We start from the raw sequence: 8,753 nt of genomic DNA, 5'->3' as shown, positions 1-8,753 counted from the left end.
CAGCTTTTGGGACACGAACCCACTATTTGACAAAAACTGCTAGGAAAATTGGGAAACAGTATAGGAGAGATTAGGGTTAGATCAACATTCCATACCCTATACCAAGATAAATTTAGAATGGGTAAATGACTTAAATATAAAGAGGGAAATTATAAGTAAATTAGGTGAGCATAGAAGAGTATACCTGCCAGATCTATGGGAAAGGAAAGAATTTAAGACCAAGCAAGAAATAGAGAATAGTATGAAATGTAAAATGAATAATTTTGATTATATTAAATTAAGAGGTTTTTATACAAACAAAAAATTAGAAAGGAAGCAACAAATTGGGAAAAAATGTTTATAATGAAACTCTGACAGGGGTCTAATTTCTCAAATTAATAAGGAGCTAAGTCAATTGTACAAAAAAAATCAAGCCATTCCCCAATTGACATGGCTAAGGGACATGAATAGGCAGTTTTCAGATAAAAAAATCAAAACTATCAATAAGTACATGAAAGTGTTCTAAATCTCTCATAATCAGAGAAATGCAAATCAAAACAATACTGAAGTACCACCTTACACTTATCAGATTGGGCGATATGACAGTAAAGGAAAATAATAAATGCTGGAGAGGATATGGCAAAATTGGCACACTAATGCATTGCTGGTGGAGTTGTGAATTGATCTAACCATTCTAGAAGGCAATTTGGAATTATGCCCAAAGGGCTTTAAAAGAGTGCATACCCAGCAATATCACTACTAGGTTTGTACCCTAACTAGATAATAATGAAAAATGTTTGTACAAAAATATTTATAGTCATGTTCTTTGTGGCAAAAATTTGGAAAATGAGGGGGTGTCCCTTGATTGGGAAATGGCTGAACAAATTGTGGTATATGAAGGTGATAGAATACTACTGTGCCGTAATGATGAACTGGAGGATTTCTATATGAACTAGAAGAACCTCCAGAAACTGATGCAGAGTGAAATGAACAGAACCAAGAGAACATTATACTCAGAAAGTAAAACATTGTGGAACAATCTAATGCAATGGACTTTGCTAATACAAGACAATTCCAAGGGACTTACGAGAAAGAGTGCTATCCACAATGAGAAAAAGAACTGTGGGAGTAGAAACACAGAAGAAAAGCAAAAGACCAATCATCTGTTTATATGTATATATGATTGGGGGTTTTGGTTTTAAAAGATGGCTCTATTGCAAAAATGAATAACATGGAAGTAGGTATAAGGGATAACAATGGAAGTGCTTTTTGGATCCTGGAGTGGGGGAGGGAAGAGAGGAGGGAAAGAAAATGAAATATGGAAATATGGAAAAATATTTTAAAAATAAAAGGTACTCATAGATAATAAAGTAATAAAAAATTTATAGCAATTCTTTCTGATAAAGACTTCATTTCTCAAATATATGCTGTGTATAGAACTGTAGAATTTATAAAAATAAGAACCATTCCCCAATCAATAAATGGTCAAATGATATGAACAGGCAGTTTTCAGATGGGAAATGAGTACCATCAGTCTGGCCAGTCAATTTCGAATGGAGCCAGCAATCCCTAGCTATGACTGCCATATATCCAGTAACTTTTCCTTGCTTTCTCTCTGTTCTTTCATTGATATCATTAGTTCCTTTGGGTAAAGAAAATCTAGAGGCTGCTGACTTTAATTGCATGAAGATTATTTGCATGAAAAATGATTTGGAAATGTGTAGGTCTAGGTAAAAAGAGAGACAGAGACCCATCCCACTGTAGAATTCGAGGAAGGGAGTGGTAGAGGTAGGGATTTCTACCTCTGGAGTCAATTTTCAATAGAATTAGTAAGCCAGTTCAGGATGATTTTCAGGGAGATTTTAAGCCTGGTGAGACCAGTACCTTAAAGTAAAATAAAATCCCTAGACATAACAGCAAAGATAAACTGATGAGCTAGGAAGGGGAGTTCATTACTATGAGTTTCTTGTGATTTCCCTTTAAATTCTTTGTTGTTTCCATTTAAATTTGCTTTGACTATAGTTCTCTGGCCCCTACCATTGTTATAGGCATTATTACAGGATGGGACAATACCATCATTTATACCGATTTACTCACTAGTAAACATGGATGTATTTGAGAGAGACTTCACTCACCTAGTGACATCACATATTTATATACATGATGGTGAGGATTTACTTGGTGGAGACATTCTTCGATCCCTCAGTTATACTATAAATTGCCTTTATCACACCTGCCTGCTCTTTTTACTTAGCTATTTTATCTTTTTAGAGATGGAATAGAAAGAGAGAAAGGCTCTGATCCTTGAGGGTCACCCCTTTGCATTTATGATGACTGAAATGATAGGAAGCCAAGGAGTCAATAAGATGTACAATTTCAAGCCTACATTCGCATAAAAACTGAGCAAGTAGGGAAATTGGGTCTCTGTCTTGGTTTGGGTTAGAATCTAGAAGGACTGTTTGTCACTCTACCAAGAAACTCCTGTTTGAGTGTCTGCTATATTCCTGGGAGGGGAGGAGAAAGGGGTTCATGTGCAGGTGTGTGTGTGTGTCTGTGTCTGAAATAGCACAGAGACACAGGAGCTACAGTACTTTCTTGACTAGTTGAGAACAGTTCATGACCTATGATTTCAGGGCTGTTGAGGTTAGGGAACAATAGATTAAATAAGGAACTGACCTGTTCCTCATTAAAAAAAATTATTTATTTACTTATTTGAAGTTTCTATCACTTTAATTCACAAAAATAGAAAACTCAGTCTTGTGCAATGCAGGTATGGAGGAGAAGAAGGAAAGGAGAGAGCATCCCCTTTCCACAAAAAAGGGGACCAGTCGAAATTTTTTTTGGGCAACTAAATACAAGCCTGGGGTTGGGAATCAGAAAGGGCTCTGGGCTCCAGCTTAGAAACTCCTAGAGAAATTAGGGGGTAATTCTAAGGTATAAACCAGTGGTTCCCAAACTTTTTTGGCCTACCGCCCCCTTCCCAGAAAAAATATTACTTAGCGCCCCTGGAAATTAATTAAAAAAAATTTTCATAGCAATTAATAGGAAAGATAAATGCACCTGTGGCCATCACCGCCTCCCTGGATCACTGCAGCATCCACCAGGGGGTGGTGGTGCCCACTTTGGGAATCACTGGTATAAAACAAAGTTTAGAAGTAATTGAGTCAGAAACCTTTTGTGTGCTGTCTTCCCCCTTTAAAAATGTAAGCTCCTTGAACTCAAGAACTGTCTTTTTGCTTTGTATCTGTATCTCCAGAACTCAGCATATAGTAGGCACTTAATAAATGCTTGTCGCTTTACTTTATTGCTTGTTGCCAGGATGCCTAAAAGGAAGATGCATCCAATTACCTGAGTGACTTTGCAACCTAGGAGGTCTTCTTTGCAGACCCAGTCTCATAAAATTCTTGTATATCTGAGACAGGAAGCTTCCTTTGGGAGGCTTAAAATATGGTGACAGGTGCTGGTAGACACAACAGAAAATTCATCTCTGGGAAATTCTGCTGGCTGGAAGGTCACAGGAGCACATTCCATCTTCAAGTTCCAAAGTCTCTCTGTCACCTAACCTAGGAGCCTGTAGCTTGTGGTTCTATTTTACATGTGTACCTAAAACCAATATTCCATACTTAGGAGAGATTTCCCAATTCTATAAAATATACAGCTTGCTCCTCTTGCCAGGCCAGCATCCTTTCCTCAAGATGTTCTCTTGCGGCATTGCCTTCTTTCTTGAGGAAATGAAAGCATTGCAACCTGGTTATTATATAGGGGTTATAAATAGGGATTAGAATAAGGATACAACAACGTGGAGAAGGAGTGATTTGCTGAGGGACTCGGATACATCCATTCATTGCTAATTATTACTTCTCTGCAGACAATATTAAAAACTGAGGCAAATTCACCATATGGAAACATGGCAGATGGTGCCTGCCTCCTTTTTAATTCTGGGTCCAATTCATTGTCCCTCTTTAGTATCTGTGAAAGAACTAAATACCAATGGACTAACTCAATGGGCTGAAAAATAGGTAATTTGTCAAGGCAACTTGGTCCCCCCCCTCTAGTATTTTGGCATGTATATATGTGTACATATACACACACACACATAAGTTCTCATTAAAACACAACTATTGGTGGAAAAATATATTTTTTTATGTGACTAAAGTAGGCTGGATGTTTTGGATAGCTTGAATATTCTACATTGCTTTTGCACAAAGATGCACACTCTTGTGTACAAAAGGGTCTCTCTCTCTTTGGCATATTTTAGAGTCTTTGCCCAGACATTGGCCTCTGTCAAATACTCAAAAAACTAGCTGAGTTTTCTAGTAAACAAAACTAAAAGTGATTTGATGAAGACTGATTGTATGATTACAAAACAAAGCTGAATTAGATCATTTCTGTCAGTTTGTGCTAATTAAGACAGAGAGGGCTGGGATTTTACAAATCCCAATGTCCCGGCTGCATGCTACCCTATGTTTTAGGATCTGCCTATGATCTGGGTAAGTTTGCAGTGAGGCTACCGGTATTCCCCCACCGGTATTTCCCCCTCATCTGGGAAAGTCACTCCTCATGCCTGTGGATGCTAGAAAACCAGAATCTCTTTCTTTTCCCAAGCTCTCAACAACTCCACACCTTACCCAAGGAGAATCATTGAGCAACCAATTTCTACCGAGAAGGAGAATCTTATGTATATGAGCTTTAAGCCCCTGATTCCACTCATATATGTCCTTTTGATTATATATTAAATGTTGCTTCTTTTTGCAAGCATTTGCAAAATGTTTCACCATTGATAACATGCAGCAACCTATTTACAACTGCTATATGTCTCCAAGGGGCAGGGAGGTGTCTAGTGTAAGAGAAGAAAATGGGAATTATTATGGTTGGATTAGATATTTAAGGTTTGGTTGCCAGAAATCGATTAACTCAATTTCGAAATAAAAGAGACCCAAGTCAGGATGACTTTTATGGTGGTTTATTTTAAATTTACTTTAAAAGTCACCACCATAAAAGTCACCACCATAAAAGTCATCCTGACTTGGGTCTCTTTTATTTCAAAATCGAGTTATTTTCTCTCTTACACTAGAAAGGTCTAGAAGGTCTAGTGAGAGTGTGAGAGTAGTGCTATTGAGTGCCCATTGAGCTAGTCCATAAGTACATGGTTCTTTCACACATATTGAAGAAGAACAATGAAGTGGATCCAGAATTAAACAGGAGGAGGAGAATGAATACTAATACACTTGGGAAATTGCATTGGACCTTTCAACTAGCATTAGCTTCTCTTTGAGAAAAAAATAACAATAACAGCATCTTTTTAACATCAACATTCTTTCAGGGATGGAAACAGTGGTGAACCATGGAAAAGTACAACCACTAAAGAAATAAATTACAGTCCAACCAAGGGGAAGTTGGGAGGCCTATGTCCGTTCATTCTTTTCAGTTGTGTCCAATTCTTCATGATCTCATTTGGGGTTTTCTTGGCAAAGATACTGGAATGGTTTGCCAGTTCCTTCTCCAACTTATTTTATAGATGAGGAAGTCAAGGCAAAAAAAGGTTAAGTGATTTGCCCAGTCACATAGTTAGTAAGTATCTGAAGCTGGATTTGAACTCAGAAGAGGAAACTTCCTGCCAGGGCATTCATTCTAAAATGAAAGGTAAGGGTTTAGAAAAAAAAAGGACATATACTAGTGGAATTAGGGGCTTAAAACTCATATGCCTAAGATTCTCCTTTTTGGTGGAAATTGGTTGCTCAATGCTTCAGTTGTTAGGAGAAGAGATTCTGGATTTCTGGTTTCCAGCTTCAAGAGAAAAAAATACATCAGTTCCAGATTCTCTTTAGAGATAGGACCCAGAAGGAAAAGAAAAACTCAATGAAAATCAACAAGCATTTATTTGGTATTTCTTATGTGTCAAGTACCATTTTAAGGCTGGGAACAGAAGCCAAAAGAAAAACAGTCCCTGCCTTCAAAAAGTTTACATTCTCATGGGAGAAGACAATAAACAAAATGGAGTTGAAACATGATGGTGGTGGTGGTGAAGGTATGGAAAGTCCTGTGGAGATGACAGCAGGGCAGTGTGAAGAGGAAGAAAAACATGGGTGGCCTGGGACTCCTTTTTAAATTGGAGGTTCTCAAAGTCTCTTTAGGAGACATACCAGGAGAGGAGGGTACTTCTAATGTGAGAAGTAGTCTAGGAGTGGAATGAGTTTCCAGGGTGAAAAGATTTTTATGACATGCTGGGGAAAATCTTGTTAAGATGAGTTATGAGTACAGCCCGGAGAGGAATGACATGTTGAGGAGCTGGTGCCTTAATCACTTATCTTCAATTTACCAAAGCTTAAAGACTGGTGAATCAGGGACTTTCCCTTCCTCCCTCCCTCCCTCTGTCTCTCTCTCTGTCTTTCTCTCTGTCTCTCTCTCTGTCTCTCTCTGTCTTTCTCTGTCTCTGTTCTCTGTCTCTGACTCTCTGTCTGTCTCTGTCTGTCTGTCTGTCTATCTGTCTGTCTCTGTCTCTCTCCAGATCTGGGAACCTCGTAGTACCATAGATGACATTGAAAGGAGGCAGCTAGGGATTTCCAGGGCCAGACAGAATTTTAGAACACCAGCCGGCCAGCAGCAGTGTAGTAACCTGGGCAAGAGTTATTTAAGAATTATAGGACCAACTTCATGGACTTAGGAGAGTAGCTCCTAGATCATCCTGAAGTTTTAGAACAAATTTTCTGGGCTGAGAGTTCTTGGACTATAATGGAGCTAAAGATGAGTAGCAAGGGATAGAACCAAGATGTAGAGGAGAAAATCAGGACCTTGTGCTTTATTGTTGTATAGGAATTGCATGAACCCATGCTTAGCATAGTACTTGGCACATAGTAGGTGTTTAATAAATGCCTATTGATTGATTGATGAACTGTGTAGGTCTAGGGAGAGGAGAGGGATCGTTCTAATTAATCCCAAATTCTTCCCCCTTATTGCTGGGTCTCAAATCCATATAGTATAGTGAGTCAGGATGACTAAGTCATAGGGACATAAAGGTTCACCATATATATAGGAAGGAGAGATAGCTTGGTTATTTTGGGGCTCAGGTATAAGTCTTTTGTGGTTTTTGTTAGGTTAAATAAAACTGATCTCATATGTTTTATTAGCTTGATTGCTGTTTGGGAGTGGAGAACCTCCTTCTTTCTCCATTTGTGAGTCTTAGACATGAACCAGTTACATTGGTCTCAGGGAAAACTTTGTGTGAATCAAAGAGATCACTACTTGGAAGTTCCCAAGAGCGAACTTGGGCCATGAAAACTCAGAGTTCTGGGATACAAGTTACAAGTATATACAGTAGTATTACATATAATCATTAAACATTTATACTTAGAGTGCTAGAATAGGTTATCCCTCTTTAAGGAAGACTATCATTCCTGCCTTGAGGAAAGCAGAGGAAGGGCCATGAGGCTGGGAACTCTTTCATCTCTGAGAGCAGGTACTGAACTAGAATTATGTTTATCTTCTCCCTTTCTCCAACTCCAAAATTGTTGGTCTAGAGAGCATACTTTTTAGTTTGAAGCAAGACTTGCTTTACTGGTTGCTATCTTGAACTAAAAAATTCTGTTTCTTCCAATGAGATGCTAGTCACCCCAAAGACATAAGTAATAAATAGTTTGTTAATCCATTTAGCTAAACAAATGACAAACACACACCAGACAAGTTATACATATTAGAATATATCAGAAAATAGAATGAATAAGTTAGTATTTACAAAATATATAGCATAGTACCTGTCACATAGTAGGGTTCTTAATAAATGCTTATTCTTTGCCCTCTCCCTTCCCAATGGGGGTAAAGTATCTCAGCCCAACCCCCATATCACCCCAGAGAAAATTCCCCCAAGACTCAGAAGACAAGCTAGAAATCCAGTACATGTGAAGAAACTGTCTTCTTCTACACATCTATAGTCTTTCTTTCTCTCATTATGTCTGGAATTGGCTCTTGAAGAGAAGCTGGAACCACATTTTCACTAGAAGACATACATAATGCCCCTCTTCTTCCTCAATGTATTTGCATCAACTTTACCCCTCACCCAGACATGTAGCAGTATTGTTGTTCTAACATTCTATCTACAAATTAGGAAACTCTTTCTGAATATACAAAATGCCCAAGGCTTTGCTGTAAATTGGAGTGATAGAGCACTAATTATTATTATTTTATATTATTTATATTTATATTATATCTTAGAACCCATATTAAGTATTGGTTCCAAGGCAGAAGAGTAGTAAGAGCAAGGCAATTGGAGTTAAGTGACTTTCCCATGGTCACATAGCTAGGAAATATTTGAGGCCAGATTTGAACTCAGATCCTCTTGTCTCCAGAATTGGCTCACTATCCTCTGAGCCACCTAGTTACCTCTGATAGAGCAATTATTAAGCATTTATTATTTCTTGGGTAATATACTACTAAGTATTGGGGAAACAAATATAAGTAAAGTAAGACAGTTCTTTCTCTGAAGGAACTTATAGTTTTTTAATTTGAAATTTTTATTTAAGTAATTTTGACTATTTTTCCATGGTTACATGACTCGTTTTCTTTCCCTCTTCCCCTCCCACCCCTCTCCCATAACCAATGTGTTTTACATGTGTCATTGATCAAGACTTATTTCCATATTATTGATATTTGCACTAGGGTGATCGTTTAGAATCTACATCCCCAGTCATATCCCCATCAAACCATGTGATCAAGCAGTTGTTTTTTTCTGTGTTTCTTCTCCCACAGTTCTTCCTCTGGATGTGGATAGTGTTTTTTCT

This window comes from Gracilinanus agilis, chromosome 5, assembly GCF_016433145.1.
Source record: "Gracilinanus agilis isolate LMUSP501 chromosome 5, AgileGrace, whole genome shotgun sequence".
NCBI lineage: Eukaryota > Metazoa > Chordata > Mammalia > Didelphimorphia > Didelphidae > Gracilinanus > Gracilinanus agilis.
Note: the sequence above shows the minus strand (reverse complement) of the source record.